This window comes from Euprymna scolopes, chromosome 14, assembly GCF_053919585.1.
Source record: "Euprymna scolopes isolate OS-2025 chromosome 14, ASM5391958v1, whole genome shotgun sequence".
NCBI classification, from domain to species: Eukaryota; Metazoa; Mollusca; class Cephalopoda; order Sepiida; family Sepiolidae; genus Euprymna; species Euprymna scolopes.
This window is the reverse complement of record NC_136495.1, coordinates 2,428,838-2,450,690: the sequence shown is the minus strand read 5'-3', so window position 1 is coordinate 2,450,690 and position 21,853 is coordinate 2,428,838. Positions and strand designations below refer to the sequence as shown.

General features: G+C 32.7%; 2 long non-coding RNA genes across 2 annotated transcripts in view; both read right to left on the bottom strand.

Moving 5' to 3' along the window:
* Window positions 1–3,099, bottom strand: part of LOC145292844 (uncharacterized) — a 90,453-nt gene extending 87,354 nt beyond the window's left edge. The window contains exon 1 of the long non-coding RNA XR_013869608.1: window positions 3,035–3,099. This is a non-coding gene — a long non-coding RNA (uncharacterized LOC145292844). The remainder of the gene's footprint in view (window positions 1–3,034) is intronic.
* Window positions 3,100–10,329: 7,230 nt separating this feature from the next.
* Window positions 10,330–21,633, bottom strand: LOC145292843 (uncharacterized). Its single transcript, XR_013869607.1, has 2 exons — window positions 21,534–21,633; window positions 10,330–11,714 (listed from the first exon to the last, which is right to left on the bottom strand). It is a non-coding gene; the product is annotated as an uncharacterized LOC145292843 (long non-coding RNA).
* Between the last annotated feature and the right edge of the window lie 220 nt (window positions 21,634–21,853).

The window sequence follows — 21,853 nt, the reverse complement described above, 5'->3', positions numbered from 1 at the left end:
AATACGTTTGAATGGGTCGAAATGAGTTAAGTGGGTTGCAGAACACAGTGTCTTCTTTGTTTCTTCAATGGCCCTTATTTATCCAGCACCCCACACCCATGGAGAACCTTTCCTCATTAATCCGTGAAGTGGTTCTAGTATTGTCGATAATGTAATGTTTTGTGGCAGGGGTGCTCCTGTCATGGCAGCTACCTTGTCTGGAGGAGGTACTGTGCCTTCCTTACTAATTCTTAAACCCAAATCTCTTCTTTTAAAATTTCTCTTTAATTTTAATCCTGGCTGATCAAGAGCAGCCAATAAACTCTCTAGATTCTTTAGATGACTACTGTCCTCATAATCTAAAACTAAGATATAATCAACATGCATCTTGCTGGGATGTTCTTCAACCTTTTGTCCATTTCCCTTTGACAAATCCTTATGGCACAGTGTACACCAAATTGTAGTCTGGTGGGTTGGTATAACCTCTGGTGGGTGTTTACTGTTAGCAATTCCTGGGTTTCTTCATCCAATTCCAATTACTGATAGGCATGGCTAAAGTCAAGCTTGCTAAGTTTCTGATTCCCTTTCAAAGTAGCAAATATGTCCTCTGTCCGAGGTATGGTATAGTTGTCACATGGTGATGCTTTGTTTACTGTTTGCTTGTAGTCTCAGCAGATCTGGATGCCACCGATATCATTTTTGGCAACCAATACAATGGGGACGGCCCATTTAGAGTACTCCACTCTTTTGTAAATAATCCACATCCGCATTTATGGCATAAGGCACAATGGGACAGATTGCTGAAACAATCTTTCACTTGGTGATACAAGCACCAAAATTGAAATTCGTCAGGTTTGTTTCTGCAGCCATCTTGAGAAATGGCAGCCATGTTGAATTTTCTAATGGCTAACGTTCTTTTCTTAAAATGTATGTTCTGAGCGCCATTTGTGCCAATTTTGGTGTTTGTATCACTAAGGGAAAGGTTCTTATAGAATATTGAGATAACCTGCCCCACTATTGATCCTGCCCGACAAAATTTGAGACGCTATCTTATCACTGGGTATTTTCACCTTAATCACCTTGATATAGAAGAAACATGGCTCACCAATCTAGCTTTACTTTATTTAACCAGTTGCCGTCAAGTAGTGTTGGTATATTACCTTTTACCATCAGCAAAGGTAGCTGGTGCTTTAAACCTTCCTGCATTATTTCCACGTCTGTGGTCCAATTGGGTTTCACTAACCTGCCAGTGTATGTTCTGAACTTTGCATGACTTTATTTTAGATCCTGAATTTGGCCAATTTTATTGAATCTTTTTAGGCTCATTACCCTGTGTCCATCGCCATGACCACTTTCTCTTGATTAATTAGTAGTTCCACTAGTACTGGTGGGGTCCGAAGTGTAGCAACTGCATGCAAATCTAGTTTTCCCATTTCTTCCACACAATTCTCCTCCACATTGTTCACCATCCATCTTTCCTTTCCATTGGTTGTTGAACCAGAAGGCTTGCTCTCTTCTTGTCTACATTTCTGACGAGTATGTCCGATTCACCTACATTTAAAACATTCCTTGTTTTAAAACTCTGTTCCGTCTGCCTGCTTCCCACCTGACTACAACTTGGATGTGTTCAAGTCCAATGTTAACAAATTCCTAATAAACCGCCCCCTTAAGTAAACACTTCATCAAATCTCCACACTAACGTAATGTACTTGCAATAATCCTTATCCCTGAGTGGCTTCCGGGCCTTGATAAGTGGTGACCACTGTGTAAAAAAAAAAAAAAAAAAAAAAACTGGCACTTGTCCGCCTGGTGGGTAGTGGTTCTACAATGGTAACATTCTCTTTTCAATAGTAATCTGTGGACGGACATTTCACTTTCACTCGTCGGTGCTCCCAGCATTAATTTGGAATATTTCCTTGCAGATTCCATGGACACTGCTATTTCAATGGCCTTGTTCAAAGTTAGCAACTTTTCGCCAAGCAAGTGCTCCTGTGTCTTCTTGTCCTTCACACCCACTACAAAATGATCATGCGTGTGGCCATTTACTTTTTCTTCGAAGTTGCAATGCTCCAACATTTTTCACAGTGCGGCCACATATTCACTGGACTTGCTTGATGAACTTGTCCCTAGTGTTGAATAAAAACGTTCACTTATCTCTTTGAGGGCAGGCCTGATGTGTCTCTCCATTAGAGGACACAGTTATTCAAACGTTTTCTGCTCAAGTTTGTTTTTGACTAAACCTCTGAGAATAGCATAATGTTTGGCACTAATAACCAATAAAAATATTGCACGCTTCTTTCCTTCACTCAACACATCATTGGCAGCAACAAAGAACTTTAACCTTTCAATATGTCCTTCACATTACCTGACATTCTTGTTTTTGGTCTACAACTTCCTCTTTTGCCAGGGGTTGTACCAAAGAGCAGACCTTTTGTTAGGCTGTCTATTTTCTTGTCATTGATATTGCCCAGCAGTCTGCGGCATGGTCCAATCTTGTCCAGATTCGTTTGTACGTTTGTCCACCCAACTTACACAAACAAGTCTACGGTAGCACTACAATTGAAAAGCAGCAATTTTCCTCTTGTTGACTTTCTTCAAAACCTAACATTCCGTATGTTGTTATTGAGAATACCAAAACTTGCAGGAGTCGTTTACTTGTGCATTGTGAAATGTCTTCTCAGATATTGGTTCAAACAATTATTGCTGTCCTCGCCATTGCAATACATCGTCATACTTTTTTAGTGGTATATACTTTGTGAAATCTGCACCCAGATGGTTGAAATCTACATTTTCAACATTTTGATTGTTCACAATTACGTTTTCATCATTTAGAGCTTGTGTTACTTTCATTACCTTTGTTCTACTGATGTTGAGGAAGAGTCCTGTTGCTTTGCTGGCAATTTTTACCTTGTTGGTTAAGGCTTGTAGCTCCTGCATACATATTGCGATCAGAATGACATCATCAGTATATCTGAGGTTGTTGATCGTATTTCATTCCAAAGTATACTTCCATACTTACGACCACCTTGTAAAAAAAAGAAGAAAGTATACTTACAAGTATATATTATGGATCTCTGTTCACATGACTATTTTCAAATAAATGAATTTTGGATATCAGACTAAAAAAAAAAAAGAAACATAAATATCTGTGAACTACCAGATGTAAAAATTAAAGTTTTACAAAAGTCCAGATCATTTTATTGTGTTGTATCTTTTAGCACATTTATAAATACATTATACATACATGTACATTTTCATGTACTTTTGACGCCTCACTGGTGACATATGTACATATATATCATACTTTTACTGTGTACATAAGATGGTTGAACTTATGCACTTATCTTTCTTAGAATTTTGAAAAAAACTATTACTTGATATGTCGACTAGTGTACATATATATATATATATATATATATACTAGTGTTAAGTATTGTTCAGGCGGGTTAATTTTCTGGATGAATTGGCCCTACATGGAAACAAGTTTAGAGCGAGTTACATCAGTGACTGAGTGGAGAGAAAAGTATGCTGTGAAAGTTTAGATCAATTGGTCTAATGTTGTATAATCATTAAGGTATGTGTTTTTCTTCTGCTCCTCACTTTTGCCTTCCAGACTAATTAGATGAATATGGCCAAATAAATCTTTTCTTCTGTAAGATGGTATTGATCTCATTGATATAGTTATAAAATGTAACTGTCCTTTAGTTGCAGAGGCAAATGAAAAGTTGACATTGGAAAATCAAGCAAAGAAAAAAGCAATGTTTTTAATTTAACTCGAATTATTTATTCATTAATGATTAAAATATTATACAGGGTGTCCATGAATTAAGGCAACAAACTTTTGTCCTCTACCCAAAATTCTCGAATGCAAAAACTCTATTGCCGTTTATAATTAGATAGGTTAAGGTAAAAGCTTTAAAAAAAATATTTATTCAATATCACGTCCTTTGGTTGTAACTATTCTCTTCAATCTGGTTGAGAACGAGGCACAAGTGGCAGGGAGTATTTCCTGACAATGGCAGCCTCCCCATTTAACAATTTTGTCTTAAGTGCCTCCACAATTGGAGGAGTGAAGCAGACCTTATTTTTCAAGTTGGACCATATGGAGTAGTCCTAGGTGTTCAAATCTGTGCTGTCTTCTTTATTTATGAAAGAAGTGATGTTCCTCTGAATCCAGGATTGCGTGAACTTGGAGCCATGGAGGGATTTCTGTTGCAGGGTCCATGTTTCACCTTGGAAGTGCTGATTGGTACAAGGTAGCAGACAACCATCCAAAATGTCTGCAATGTACCACTGGGAGTTCAATTTGACTTCAGATGGAACAAAAAGGAGCGATCTCTCGGTTGCTTTGACAGCTGCCTAAACAATTAGAGACAGGGGATTTTGATGCCTGGTGACGATCCTTCCTGGCAGACGAGGAGGCCCAAACTGTCAGTTTGCTGGTTTACCTGCTGAATTTCGAATTTCTTCTAAATGTGAAAAGCATGTTAGGCAGTGTACTTTTCAATTTTGATACTACATTCACAACTTTTATGAAGTTTAATAACTATATTTCGATCCACAGCCATCTATCTGAACAGAAAGTACAGGTGCTTTTAAATACAAAAAAAAAAACATCTAATTTAAATGCACTTAATTTAACCAAATATAAGGCATAATCAGTCTGACACACCACTTCTCATCAAATCGCCAAAGTTAAGCAATGTTGAGCCTGGTCAGTACCATATGGGTAACCAATTTAGGAATTCCAGGTGTTGTATGTAGGAGGACATTTACACCTCTCTGCAAAAACCTAACATTGTCATCTCCCTAATGGAGATATACATGCGACTGAGGACCGCTTGTGAATTTCATACTCTCATTGAACTTCCTCCTTTAAAGGAAGCTGTTTAAACTTGCATAGGGTTCCATTTTTTTCCACAATTTTACTGCAAAAGTTAGTTGCCTTTGGTGCTGTGATATTTAGCACAAATTCTGCATGATTATCTTATTTTATATTTGAGGCTGACAAATAGATCATATTATTGTTGTTTCACAGCAAAAAACCTTTCATTTTGGCAGAATTAAAAATCAATTAAGACAGTCACTTGTAATCTTTACAAAAAAAGGGCACCACGTTCTTTTAAAATTGGTTCTTCGATGTTGAAAGGAAAAGTTTACTTGGTGTTAATACGTTTCTGTACTGAGTGAAGTATGGTGGACATTTGCTTTCCCTGCATGTGCATCTTAAGAGCTAACTACTCTTGTTGGTGGAAGTGCTTCCAACCCACCATCCTTTACAATGCCGTGTTTCTAAACGATCATCCATTTGGTACTGGTCAAGCTTATCCTGGCTTAATTTTGATGATCTGGTGTATCAATGTGATTACTAAACTACAATAGACTAGTGTAAATTACAATAATTTTACAAAAACAAAATGAAGCATAAAATCATTAATGAATCTTTAATGTGAATTTGCATTTTTTCTTTTCTTTAAGATTGTCCTGAAATTAGTTCTTTTTCAGAATTGAATGAAATGATGCAGGAGGCATTTTCCACACAAAGATGATTGTCAATGTAAATGTGTAAATGCACAATGCTTGAATGGATTGCATAGTTTTAACTAAGAGAAACTTACAAAATGGGAAACTTATCTGGTTTATCCATTTGAAAGGGTTAATGCTTCTTTAAGAGGTTTCATACTAAGAGATGAAAACACAGTACTCAGAAAAGTAATGATCATCCAAATAAGGCTTCCCAGGATTAATATGTTTTATGTTCAGTAATAATGCAAATTGACCTTTTCAAATGGATGGCTGAGTGGTCTACCATAAAGAACATCACAATATCTATATAGTCCAGTAGAGGAAGTCAGTTAATTTTATGCCCCACTCAGAGATGGACTTTCGAGCATTAAGCTAATGGATTTTTTGGTTGGAAGATATGCTTGCCTTGATTTGCAAATCGATAGTTCAGTAGATGAAAATATCATTAAAATATCTCATTAAATAAAAATGTTACTTGTTTTTGTTTGGAGAGAGAACCCTTCTATTGCAGTACAAAGATTACATGATTGAGACTATAACCAGTGTTGGAATTTATTTTTATGAAAATCACTCCAGACAAGGCACGAAGTCACTTAATGTAAGGAACTAAAAATAGTACTTTAAGGTACAAAACTTGTCAACAATAAGTGTTTGATGGAGTAGATTCTGGCCCAGAAAACAGCAATTCTTCCTTTTTGTCAGAAATATCCCTGATCTGATGTGAGGACTAAACAACGAAAACAATTTTAGAATTGAACACCAAATTCAGACAAGACCAATTGTTCGACATTTGGCAGATGATCCAAAGAAGGGAGGTATTTGATGGATTGTACACACAAAGATCCATTCCATGTAAGGAATGCAAGGTTTTCCATCATTGTCTATTGGAATGCATAATTGACCAGAAATATCAGTCAACAGATTAGAACAATTGACAATAGGAATAGAGTCCAGGATGAAAGAATGTTTATATTAATTGACAACAGGAGAGCAACAGTCAGTCACTAGCTGACACATTTTCTTTACTGCTAAACATCTGCGCCATGTGACTTCACTGATGTCATCACCTATCATAACTAAATCGAAAACTGTTGTCAGTGTAGAATAAACAAAATATTTTTATAGATCAGCTGTGTTGTTTTATATGTTGTCAGTGTGTAAATAACGTAGACCAGTAACAAAAGTCAATTTAGAAATATAGACTGAAAAGCACATTGAATGATCAGCCGCAACAAATATATAACACAATGAGCAGATGATTACAATCTGTGAATGGTCACATGTTGCTGGAGTTAGCATTAAAGTTACTCATATCGTAGAGTAAATACACGTGTGTGGAGGATAATTTTTACTGTAAACAAAGAATTACATTTTAACTTTTTATTGCTGAAATGCTGCTGCTGGTAATACAAACAATAGTAAATACTGCACAGACACACACATATTTATATATACATATATATATATATATACACGCACACCCACGATCTGGAGTGATACTTGGACTGCTATCAATGCTTGATTATCCCACACATCAATAAACAGTAGTATTTATTTACCAGCAATATTATACACATCATCTCCATTGCGACTGTTTGCATTCTTTGTCTGTTTGGTCTCCTGAACAAAAGAAAACTTTTGTAAGCAACCTATTATAAGTGATGGAGTGTGGTGTAAGAAGCTGAAGTCTAAGTCTTGTGAAATATTTGCAACAATGGGAAAAATTCCCCGAGAACCAGAAACGATTTTTCTGCTTTTAATACTTTCAAAAGGCTGGGGGATAGATGTACATGCCACATTCAACATTTGAAATAAAACATCTCATTTTGACTGCATGTTAAAACAGTGCAGACTTTGATTTGCTGGAAATAAAATGTACAAGAACTTTTTTCGTAATAGTATAAAATGTACCCAAATCCTCAAACATTATTGATAATAAACAAAGATTTCTATAATTATTGGTAAAAACATAAATCTTAAATTTATAAATCAATTTTTCCTGTATAGCTATTGTTAATCACAAGCATGCGTTTGACACATCTTTACAAAAAAGTGAGAAAGGGTTCAGCTCTTCTGAAAATTTTTCACTTCATCATATTTGTTTTCAATAAAACAATATTAAAATTGATTTTTCAATAAATTTGCTGTTATGTTTCTGAACTTTTGAGATCAGGATTGATAACTTGCATTATTGAATTAAGACTATTTCTCCTATTTTCAGTGCCTGTGGCATAATAGATAAAGATAAGTTCTAACTCGTCTAGAGGTTGAAGACTCAATCCTTAGTTTTATTTTTTGTTCTTATTACATTTTTACCCAAAACACTTTGATGTAGGGGCTATTATCTGGGCCATAATTTGTAGGGATACTATGTAGGGAGTTGAGCCGCAAGATATGTTTATATGTCAGTATAGTCAGGGAAGCAGGAAGCCAGAAGAGAATTCCAAAGTCTAGCAGTCCTGTGGAAGAACCTATTAGAGTAAAAGGCTTTCTGGCATCTGGGGATCTCTACTGTAGAGGGGTGAGATTTTGCTGCTTGTCAGGTTTGTCAAGGACACAACTACGAATTACTTAAGACTTTCATTTGGTTAGAGCTGAATTAAACAAAATGTTCCATTTGAAATTCTCTGCAGATTCTTGAGTTCGACAAGATACACCTGAAGGTCAAAGGTTGATTGAAATATGGTGAAAATAACACTCAAGATGAGAACAGTAGTCCCCCTCTAAATCCAAATGAATTTTCTACATTTTTTGCTTGAAATAAAAATATAAATACCTTTATTTTATTCATCAAGTATTTTCTTGGTTAAAGAAAATTTCTTTCCTGAAAAAATTAAGTGGTAATGAAAAGTATTTTATTCTAAACCTAAATGTTAAATGTAAAAAATATTGTAACCAAGCGTATAAAATTTATTGGGAAAAATTTTAGTTTTTATAATGTCTCAAGTCTAAAAATAAACAAAATACTGATAGAAATCTACCCAATAAGTGTTAAAAGCTTAAAAACAATGCTAAAACACAAAAATTATCCAGATAGGTAGAAGACTACTTTGCATTTGGTAACATTTATTCGAATTTATAGATTTGAATTTTTGACCCTTTTGTGATTTCTGTGCTAAATACGCATTTTCCATGTATACATACAGGTGTGTGTGTGTGTGTGTGCATACATACATCAACTAAATAGATTATGAATTAGATACAATGTACAAATTGTTGCATGAAAACCTATTGAAAATTTTGATGTAATTTAGTACAATCTAAGCCCAATAATTGCCCAAGAATATCTGCCATCAAAATATTAATATCAGCAATTTTTGCAAAATTTTGTTTGAACCTGTTCTTTTACTTCTTTTCATAAACATTATTTCACTTAGCATAAACCTGCTTACAAATCTATTTTGCACTTATGTAAATTATAGCATTTCTTATGTATAATGAAACTGGCATTGCTTTCACAAATATTTTAAAATTTAAAGTTTTTGGAAATTACCATTATTTGAAAATGAAAAATAAGTTTCTGTTCAAATACAAAAGTCTCACACATTGTAACATCTCCATGAGAAATCCTAATTAAATTATTAGAATAATTTTCCAAAAAAATCAGGTTAAATTTGAAAAACCAAAAATAACATGCATATATATTAAAATATATTTTCCATGCATAAAAATTAGACATATAAGCTTTTAAAGATTCACATTTTCATAAAGTTTTGCAGACTTCAATGGTTTAAAAAGGAATGTCAAATTATATGTTTGTCTCTATAAATTAACATTATAAGTTTTTATAATCACTGATAAAATAATGTCATCTAAATTGTGATTCTGAATGAATAAATGCAAAATCTGGGTGCACTTACAGTAAAGTCGAAACACTATTTCAAGTTATGTTCACATAACACAGTAGGCACTAGGGTTGGATCAAATACAATTGTATTTGTATTTCAATTGTATTTAAATACAATTTTAATGTAATTGTATTTGAACATCACAAGAAAAAGTAATTTGTATTATGGCATCCAGGAAAATAGTATTTTGTATTTGTATTTACATTTGAGAGAGAGAAGGAAACTTTCAGAGCTCTAATGATAATAAAATGCAATGAGGACATGATATAGAATGTAAATGTCAAATTTGGAAGGAAATATTTCTTTTCTTTTTCTTCTTTTATTTTTTTTGCATATTTTCAGATTTCTTTATTACTTTGAAAAAAAAAAGTACTTATATTTGTTTTTGTTTAAATCAGTTATTGTATTTTTATTTGTATTTTGAGATTGAGGAATAAAAGTATTTGTATTTGTATTTCTGGTAACCAAAACGAAAGTATTTGTATTTGTATTTCAATTGTTAAAAGCCAGTATTTGATCCAACCCTAGGAGGCACACTATTTTTTTATGTACTGTTTATGTATAAACACTATCAGTCACAAGGCTAATTAACTTGCATAACTGCAGCTACTTTTTGATAAGATGTAATAGATTTATCCATGTGAACAAACTTAACCCTTTATGACTTGGTTGAACTGATGTATTCAGTCATAAATAAATGAATAAACAAAGTAAGAATTGATTCAAACACACCTTGTACGTATTAGTTAAGTATCTTGGTAGATACCAGATACCTAGAGATTGCAACTGTCTATGGTCTACATTCAGTATGCTGCTATATAAAATTAACAATAAAATTTTTATGATCATTTACTTAATAATTCAGGTCATAAAGGGTTAAATATTTTGAAATACTAAAGGAACTAAACAAGGTAAAGGCAAAATAAACTGATAAATCAAAGTAATGTCAAAAGTAAATGATTAAAAACGCACAAAATTGGCACTAGATCAAGAAAGATTGTAATATCAGTGGGTTCACTACAATATGTAAGAATAAAACAGGTAATTACAAATGAAGACAATAAAAATAATTACTTACAAAAGTGAAAATCAAATTTTTAGTTTTTTATAAAAATAAGCAACTTATATTATTTCCTTTAATTCTTTCTCAATGTAATTTTTTGAAACAAGAAATTTAATGTTTTTCATTTTCAAATTGACTAAAATTAAATTTCTTTATTCTTTGTTGAAGTCAGTTGTCATTCCAATCAAGAAAGATTAGTACTAATTAGTTAGTAATATAACTAATAATTTTTTATAACCCAATAAACTATTTATTGGTTATAATTTATGGTATTTGCTTTGTTTTGATGGATACCAGAATTAGGCTAGTCAGGTGGAGTATCCAATTTTGTGAGAGCATCATTATTTTTCTTGTATGTCAAAGAGATTTTATTTGGGCTTTGTCAAAGAGATTTTATTTGGACTATGCAGGAGAGATCTTGTTGGACTATGGTGGGGAAATCTTTTTTGCCCTTGATGAGGATGACTTATTTCGGCTTGCTGAGATTTTCTTTGTTTTTGCTGAAGATGTTTTATTTGAGCCAGTATGTATGCGCATATGAAGCTGCAAATGTGATCGCGTCGAAAACGAGGATTTGCAGATTTTACAGGAAAACGCCTTTTCCCGAGTGTGAATACGAGTGTGTTTCTTCAGCGTTGATTGATGGGAAAACGACGTTTTACAAACGTGACAGGAAAACGGTTTTTCCCCTGAATGAACACGCATGTGCTCTTTTAAGTTTGATTGTTGCGTGAATGAAGATTTGCAGATGTCGCATGAATATGGTTTGTGACCCGTGTGAATTCGCATGTGGTCTTTTAGATGTGATTTGCGTGCAAAGAAGGATGCACAGACGCCACATGAAAATGGTTTCTCTCCAGTGTGTGTTCGCATGTGTTCCTTTAAAATTGACGGCCGCGCAAACGAAGATTTGCAGATTTCACATGAATGTGGCTTTTCGCCTGTGTGAATGCGTTTGTGTTTTTTCAGCGTTGATTGATGAGAAAATGACGATTTACAAACGTCACAGGAAAATGGTTTCTCTCCTGTATGAACCCGCATATGTTCTTTTAAGTTTGATTGTTGCGTGAATGAAGATCCACAAGTGTCGCACGAATATGGTTTGTCACCAGTGTGAATTCGCATGTGGTCTTTTAGATGTGATTTGCGCGAAAAACAAGATCCACATATTTCGCACGAAAATGGTTTTTCTCCTGTGTGTGTCCTTATGTGTCGGATAAGTTTCGATTTTACTGAAAATGGTGATCCACAAAACGTACAGGAAAAAGGTTTAGCTTCCATTGGCATATGCATGACTCCTGTAAATATATAAAAACTGTTAACACAAAGGCAAAGTGATTGCAGGTATATTTAAAATGGGCTTTTGTTTCAGAAAACGTGTTGACAGCAATTGAATAGTTAATCCTCTTAACAATTATGGTCACTATACAACAGTTGATTATGTTATGTAAAACAAAATGGTCTAACTCCCGCTGAGCCACTACAGTTAACAGATTTGGTAGAGGACTCTTTCACATTTTCTATTTTGTAGTGATTGCAAATGTATTTAAAGTGGGCTTTTCTTTTCAGAAAATGTGTTGACAGTAATTCAAATTGTTAGCCCTCTCAGCAAATATGGTAGCTATACAATGCTTAATATAAAAATGAAAATGGTGATCCGCAAAATGTACAGGAAAATGGTTTAACTTCTGTTGTCATAAGCATGATACCTGTAAATAAGAAAAAAATATTTATACAAATTCAATCTTTGTTTCCGTTAACTAAAATATATTCCATATATCTATGTTCTTTAAGAAAAATAAATGTTAATACTAATGTTCAACAAATTAATAAAATTTTGCTTTTTTTATAAAGAATATTTTAAATCTACCAATAGATGTTTGGTATATACTAACTCTTTATATTTAACGGATGAGGTATAAGATGCTTTTGCATTTTCTATAACTATTTTATAGTGATTGCAGGTATATTTAAGGTGAGCTTTAGTTTCAGAGAATGTGTTGACAGCAATTGAAATAATACTTATTGGCATGTGCAGGACACCTATAAATAAATAAAAAAATATTTATACAAATGCAATGAAGCTTTAATGTTCAATAAATGTTTTTACAAAATAATACTTTAAATCTACACACATATTTGGTATACACGAGTTTTTTAACTTCTGTTGTCATAAGCATGAATACCTGTAAATAATGAAAAAAATATTTATACAAATGCAATGAAGTTTTAATGTTCAATAAATGTTTTTACAAAATAATACTTTAAATCTACACACATATTTGGTATACACAAGTTTTTTAAAGTTATCACTACTCATTAATTTTGTGAGGATTAACTAGGCCAGTTTTTGTTGGGGAATCCGTTTTCATCTGGATTTTAATATACCCATGCACTAATTTTCAAAGAAAAAGAATGTACTTATGTAGTAGTTTGGAAAAACTGATCAGTCATTCAGTGAAATCTTTGAAGAATTACATCATTGTTCTTCACATTATGGTGAGAAGAGGAGGTAAATAAACTAAGTATGGTTGGATTTAGAAGTGCTCTGAAGTTTTCCTTCATTTCGTTTTAATCATAGTAATTACTATTCCTATTTATTAAGTAGTATATGATAGTCAATTCAAAGTTCTTAATATCCTGAAGAGAGCAGGTATGTTAAAAACTGTTGTCCAGAAAAAAAAAATACAACCCAAGTACATTGTGTTACCTGCAAGCCCAAATGGGAATAAAACCGTATCTATATGGTACAGAGAAGATGTTAGTCAATTTAAAATACTCAATGCCCTGGATAGAGCAGGTATGTTTGATGGCTGTGTTGTCCGGGAAACAATGTCACTGTGTTTTGTTTTATTCAAAATCTGCTGAACACTTGAAGACAAAGCAATTGTCTCTCTACACACTGATGCAAAATTAAAAATACATTGTGTAATGCAATTAAAGAGCTTCTGGTAACACTCAAAGGAATAAAAGGAAAGCTGTTAGATTATTTTCTAAAAACCAAAGGAAAACACCAACAAATCTCAGAAGTATATTTATTATATACAGTGATTGAATGATTATTCCCATGGTATTACAGAAAAAATTCATGTTTATAACCACGTCATATGCAAGTCAGACAGTCAGCCGGAATATTAATTTTAAACAAATAATCTGTCTGTTTAAATATATGTATGTATCATGTATGTTTGTATGTCTGCCTAAAACTTTTGACAGAGGCGGCAGATTTTCACAAGATTGGTATCGTTTTGAAGGTTGACCATTCAAAACGATACCGATCTCAAATATAAAATAATTGGCTAAAAAGATTAATTCCTTCACCCTCAACTGGGCACTTTTCTACACAAAGGTGTCGCTTTTTTGCTGATATTTCTGAAAGTCATCCCCTCTTTTCGATTGACTAGCCTTAATTTAAACATTCATCACTTTGAGTTTGGCGATGGGCACAACAGCAAAGATATCACGTTATTTCTTCTTTTGCGGTACGGGTTTGAACCTGCCTGCCTACTACCACTTTTTTTTTGCTCAACACACACCTCCAAACACCCGGGAAACGCTGGGCACCCAGGTTAGTTCCTAATATAAATTACACCATTCACAACCCAGTGACATACTTAGATCTTTTGACCAAGTAAATAACATAACTCCTCTCCTAATATAATATTAAACCACAATACAATAGAAGTTATCAAAAAAAAAAAAAAAATATCTATAAACAATAAAATATGACTGAAATAATAAATTATTACTCGCAGACAAATAAGATAACCAATAAATATAATTATAATTAAGTGTATTTGTTTACATGGATGCGTGTATGTGCAAGCATACATAGATGCTGATAGATGTACCTCAACACTCTCACAAGAGAAATCACGATTTATGAAATAAATAAAACCAACGACTACATTAATACAAACAGATAACATTATCTTCTCTCCACATCATATAATGGAGAAATAAACAGGTGAAACAAAAATATGCTAAACACAAATAATAGACCTCGGTCAAAAAAATAAATAAAGTAAAATAAATAGATAAATAAATTAGTCAAAAAAGAAAAGAAAGGAAAAACCTATTTTGTGGGTGGGGGGTGACTCTACATTCAAGGTGTATTATTCAATTTTATTAGTCCTATGTATCCTTTCAAATTAGTAGCAATCATTAACCATTTATCGCAATTAATAAAAATAAACAAAACACCAGTCAATTAACGGTAGAATTAAAGCAATTATTAAATAGATATTATTGACTACAAACAATAAACAAAATCCATGAAATAAAAAAATTAAATTAATAAATATTAATAATATTAAAAATAGATATGGCTAACACAGAAAAGCTAGTAATAAGTACTACCGATTCTATGAAGATTAAATGAAAAAATTAAGTAATTAATGGAAAAATGTATGTACTAATAATATTTTAAAATATATTTATGCAGATACATTTACATGAGTGTATCTGTGTGTATGTGTACATGTATATATATCTGTGTGTACATATGAGTGTATCTGTGTGTATGTGTACATGTATATATATCTGTGTGTACGTGTGTGTATCTGTGGCTGCATTTTGCTGATTTTATTTCCTGCGAGACTAGTTAATTTGCATAGCTAAAAAAACAATAGAAATCATAAAAAATATAAGTAGGTAATACTGGCTATATAAACGAAAATATTAAAAATATTAAAATAGAGAAATTAAAATTTAAATTCACATAGTAATTCACTATCAACTTTGAATACATAAATATATTTCCATTTACTGCTGAGATATTTTCTGCATTCCTGTTTATACTTGCAATCTCAAGATTTCAAACACTTGCCATTTGAGAAAGAGAATTTTCCTCGAAATATATTATGGAACAATGTCACACAGTAAATCACTGTGTAGAAGTTTTAATTTTCAATTAAGTCTTATTATTGACAAAAACTCATTAAATATATCACTTGTTTTTGTCTTCCTTCCGCAACACCAACAATATTCCATTCTTTGCATTATAATAGCCTTCTAATACTTACCTTTATACATAACTCACACAATACTTCAAGCAAACTACATTTCATTATTAAACAAATATTTGTTTATTTTTCATAATATTGCATTGTAATTTGGCTTATAAATGTATTTTATACACATTTAAAGTAAAAATTGTTGAAAAAATAAAAGAAGCACCAATGCCAAGAGGGGGTGTTGAGATCTGAGAGGGTCAGTTCTACCCTAAGGCGTCTTCAACTCTGCCATTTTACATCTATGAGGGGTGATTAGTGTATATGTACTTATATAGGAGTAGGAGTGGGAGGCGCTGGCCCTTGGATTTATATTGAACATGGCATAGGCTAGTTTGAAGGTTAATAGGTCATTAATGCACACCACTTCATTCCATATTGAGTCTGGGCATGATAATGAGGTATGTTGCGGACGGGGTGGGGTGTTGTTGGTTCCTTTCTGAGCTTGTCCAGCAACTCACCACAGTTGATGCGTCATCTGTTATCATCTTATTGAGTTGGGGTCGCGAAATAACAATCATTTCACAATCTTTTATACTGGCCCCATCTCAGATCATTCAACCCATTCTTGAGTCAGAATTAAATTTTCAACATTTTGCAAAATGAAGTATTTCTCCAACCGAGACAAAGTAACAAAGCCTATGCACGGTGAATCTACTAAAGGATCAAACCTAGGAGAAAATGATGACCACAAGCAAGTTACCACATCTGCAATCGCTAACCATGCATTTGTGATAGTGGTTATCTTATTTCGAAGAAGCAAGTATTTTACCAATAGGTGATGTGGATGGAAACGTCTAAATGGAGACTCTTATTACCTAAGGGAATACAAGACTTATCACCAGATTCACATTCGAACTGATACTGGAATTTACTTGCAATTCCCACATAACTTAGAACATTATTCACCAATATTTTGAACAGTTCAACTACCACCATGACAGCATGAACAAGTATTTCAATCCTACCAATAGTGTTTTAGCAACTTTGATCTTTGTAGCTGGAAATGGAATGTTCAGGCAACTGACTGAACTATGGAGGATTTATAAGTGTTCGTTAAATCAGTTATTCAGACCCACTTCACCGACGTTGTACGTGTACTGCGGAGTTCTGTGTCTGCTTTGTTGCTTATTAACATTATGCCAGTTAATGTTACATGACTCGGTTGGGTGCTAGCAGTACCTTGGTGAGCATTTCATTTGTTACCAGTTGGTTGCCGATGTACATGAACCAGCATCATCATTAAGCAGCCTCAGCTGAGATTGAACTCACTACACCCTTCCAGTATTCACTGTCATAGCACCCAAAAGATCTTCCTTGGAGATAAATTATCTCATATGCTAACTCAAAAAGTTAAATTTCGTGATCGATTGTGAGATGATGGATACGTCCACAGTACAAATGATGAAACAAGTTCATCTGTGACATGTGCACAATGCCGCGCAAACTGGACACATCTCTTACAAGCTGTGGTTGATATTCTCGGTACATCTCCATATATCATTTCTAGAGTTGGGTGGTTTCACCATGAGATTGAATACTCTTCTCAAAAGATGTGTGCAACATCCATTCAAACAATGCTGGTGTTTTGCTGGAACAGTTCAAGTTTCAGATCCAAAGAGTAAGATTGGCTCAATAAGTACACAGAAAATTAGATTTTGAATTTGCGAGCAAGATTGGATTTCCATATCTTATCCATTTTGTTACAAGCAGTCCATCCATGTACTTTCTAATGTAAAAGTCTTTCTCAAAGTTCCTGATGTGTGATCCTAGATACTTGTAGTCTTCAACACATAGGAGTATGTTATTTTTTAGGGTTTTAATTTTGTGGTTGTTGGGAATGTTAATTGACATACACTCAGGCTTGGTAGCATTGAAGTGTACAGTTTGTTGTTGATTCAAGAGAAGACAGAAGTGCCTGGGCGCTAATGAGGTTGTCAGACAACAGTGCAAAGTCATCAGCAAAATCAACATCAGTGATGTAAAATGCAGGATTCCATGAACTACTCTGTTGATACATCAGTCTATTGTCGTTGATTGTATCTAGAGATATGCATGATGTAGCCTATTACAATGATGAAAAGGAAAGGTACAAGTGTATCACCTTGGAGAATACCAACCAGAATGTCGAAAGGTTCTGTTTCTCCATCTGGGGTCAGGACAGTGGCCTGTGTGTTTGTATAAAATACTTTTGTTGCTTCAATGATTTCTACTGGTATGCCACAGAGTTCAAGAATTTCAAACATAGTTTCACGGTTGCCTGAGTCGAAAGCTTTGCTGAAGTCCACAAAGATAAGAGCTGCAGTTTTATTGCCGAATGTGATTTCCTCAATTATTTGCAATGTGAGGATTTGTCCAAGAGTGGAGCGACCTGGGCAGAAACCATTTTGGTTTTTGCGTAGAATGGGCTCTACTTCTGGGCGAATATGATTTAAAAGAAGCTTGTTATAGATTTTCTCTGCTATAGGAAGGAACAACATACATAAAGCATTTGTAGTGTCAAATCACCTTTTTTGGGAATGGGAATGATTTACGATCATAGCCAGATGGTTGGTGAAACGTAGCTGGACTTTGCATAGTTAAACAGGTCAAGAAGTACTTGATGAAAGATAGGGTCCTTCCACAAGATGTAAATTTGCCAGACTATGTGTCCGTCCCTTTTTCTGGAGAAAGCCTCATTTTGACATTTGAATTTTTTTCTGTGTATATCTCAGAAATGCGTTTATCTCATGGGATGAACGAATCTTGGCATTTGTGCAGTTTAACATCATCATCATCATGACGGACTCCCTGCCCAGACCAATGTGACTCTTCCTCTCCAGAGTTTCCTGTCTTCCATCAGTTGCCTCAGATCTTCAGGTTCACAGTTGGCGTCGTGTGCTATTTGTTGGATGTACGAGGATCTAGGTCGTCCTCTGCTTGCGTGTCCATGTCGTGAGTCCATAGCAATACATCACTCATCAATTCATGCTTGCTCCTCAGACAATGACCGGCAAATCGTAGGCGTCTTTCTCTGATGGTGTTAAATATGGCAGGTAGATTGCCATAAAGTTGCTGCTTCGTGGGATGATTTTGCCAAGATATATTTAATATTGTTCTTAGCATACGGGTGTATGTGCCGTCTAGTTTTCTTTCCAATCTTTTGGTGAGTGTCCAGGTTGTAGCACTGTAAACAAGGCAGTTTAACATTCTGGTACTTCTGCACTTATGTTACCGTGCTGAAATAATGTTATTTTGAAAGCCGTTCTTTACATGAGGAGAGGAGAGTGTGTTGCAACTATTCTGTACTTCCACATAACAATTATAAAAAAAGATGTGAAATTTGAAAATACTATTTAAAAATAGCAATTCCTCAAAAACGAACGAGTGACCTTTTTAAATGACTAAAATAAATAGATAAAAACTATTTCATCATTTACCTTTGTCCAAAATAAAACCGTCTTCATAAAGAAAGATGGGGTTTATGCACTTATGCACCTGTGCTATAAGCACCTCCACAGCATTGTGTAAAACGTCATCATTTCCTGTGTTTACTGTTTTCTCTGTCAATTTCAATGGATGAGCATTGATGCTATAATGGTTAATCGAAGTAACATTTTTTTTTGCTATCGGATTCTCATAGTTACATTGTAAAACAAAAAGAGTTTTATTAAGGAACTCCACAGATAAGAGTTAATAAAATAAAATAAATTTTAACGTCTTCTATTGACACTTACATATATAAAGATAATGTTGCTTAAAGGTCTTCCTACATTTTTAGAAAAAGGATCCAAAAATAAAGTTCACCCTCTATCAATTTAAATAATCAAATCAAAACGAATTTTTTTAAAACTGATTTTGGATTTTTATTATATGAAGAGTCATATATTCTGTTATATGAATATTTTTTTAAATATTGGAAACCTATTATAAAAAAATCTGTTTAAACTTCATATCATGGAATATTTGAATTTAATATCATTTAAAACTTTTTAAAATAATTATTATTTAGAATTCTGTTTTTTTTTTTTTGTAATTCAAATAATTATATTACCGAGAAAAGAATTATCAAGAAAAGGTGCTTATTTTTCTTTAACATAATAATATTGATTTTATGCCCAATTTTATTTACAACTGTAGGTAAGTGAAATAAATAACGGGATTTTATATATTTGCATAAATAACTATTTTTAAAAATTATTTCATCTTTTCAGCCTTAAAAAATGTTGAAATTTCTATGGACCTACATTTATTTTGTTTAGTTTTCGTAACATGAAATATAGGGGGTAGAACACCTAAAAAAAATTTCCTCCAATATATTTAACGAAACCTACTTTTTTTATGTAAGTTTATTTAATAATGAATAAATATCGAAAATTTCAGGAAAATATAACTATTATTTGTTTTTGCTTGATTTTTAAAACATGAGTTGTTTATGGCTTCAAACACGTCACTACATAGGAACATTATTTTAAAGGGTCGATAATGTAAACACGATTTTAGTCTTGCATTTTCATTATTTTTGTATGCTGGAATAATAAAAAAAATATTAACAGTTTATTTGAAGCTTCTTTTGAATGGTAAAAAAGTTAGGATTATAATATTAAATTACAGTTACACCGTGTTACATATGGGGGGGGGGATAAAAACAGTGGCGCATGTTGGAGCTACCTAATGCGAATATATTCATCTCACAAGTCTTTTTTAGTTTTTAATAAAATGTGGGTTTGTATTACTGTACACATAGATTCGAAAAAGTTGTCAAAAAACAAATATATAACAAATAAACGTTATCAAAGGCAAGATAAGTTACTTTTCTACCTAACTTTTTATTTAATGTAACATGTTTATTCAGCTCGAAAAACATACAATGTTTACCGATGTATTGGAAAATTGAAAATGGCGGCCGACTCTCTCTTTGACACGGTAAGTTTGGAAAAAGGAGTTATAAATAAAAAACTAGACAAAATATAAATAAAAACTCGCTCAATATATGTTACCGTGACATAGGCTGACGTATATTCAGTGGGTTTTTAACAGTATTTTGTCTATTTTTTTAATTTCTAACTCCTTTTCCCAAACTTACCGTATCAAAGAGAGAGTCAGTCGCCATTTAAAATTTTCCATGTGTCAGAAACTTCGTGAAAATATTGAATAATTCGACCCCCTGTCTTTCCAAGCTTATAACTACTCGAAAAATGTAATTCAAACCTTAATTTTTTTTTCAATTAAAGGAGCAAGGACCAAGGTTTCATAAAAAAAAAAAACAAAAAACAAAAAAAAACAAAAAAAAAAACAAAGAAACAAACAACGTGTTTTTTTGTTTTTTTTAAAAAAAGTTTTAAACTTCGGACTTTACAGGTAAATCTCTAACAAACACTTATTTTTTTGTTTTAGACTTGAACATATTATTTATTGATCTTTTATCTTCAATTTGTGATATATAACACTTTGGGGAGTAAATTAATTATTTACTTTTTAATAGATATTTACAAAATGGGGGGGGGGGCGTGAATTAAAAAAAAAACGTTTGTCTAAAATATTATATTCGGTTTATTGGAAAGAACATAAAATTTCACACTGACCCTGAAAATATTGTAAAAATAGAATCAATAGAAAAATTGATAGATTTTTAAAGTTTAAAAATTGAAAAATACTGAATTCGTAAAATTTAATTAATTTCATTACTGTTTTTTAAAAAATAATATTTCTATTATTTTTTATACAACTTTAATATTTTATTTTGGAAGTATCATCCATAAAGAAAATAAACAACCCACTTTTAAAAGAGAAATTACGAGTTTTTTTTTATGTTTTATTCGCAGTTTTGTTAGGTTTGTCAAAAATTCCTACAAAATTCTGATACACCTAATACATCGGTAAACACTATGTTTTTCGAGCTGAATAAACATGTTAAATTAAATAAAAATACTAAAACATTATCCCGTTAGTTCGAAAAACTTATCTTGCCTTTGATAACATTTATTTGTTATATATTTGTTTTTTTGACAACTTTTTGAATCTATGTGTACAGTAATACAAACCCTAAAATGTAATATTTTAAGCAAGTTGATAGCATACGTTTTATAAAATCATAAAAGAAAATAAAGTTTAAAGAATACTTACCGTTTTACAATTTCCTTTAAAAAAAATGTCACGATAATATTTACAAACTGTTATATGAGCCTCGAAACGGATCCAAGTACAAACTTAAAATGGCAACCGGAAATGGAGGTTCGCAGAAAATTTACGGAGAGAAAAACAAAAACGAAAGATATTTCAAAACAGACTTGATTTCTTTTCTAATTACAGGTAAAATTATTAATAATTTATATTAATATTTTGCTATCAAAATAAACATTATTTTTTTTTCAAATAAAAAATTCTATCTTGCAATATTAAAGTAAACCGACACAATGACGCCATCTTGAATTGAATTGTTCTTG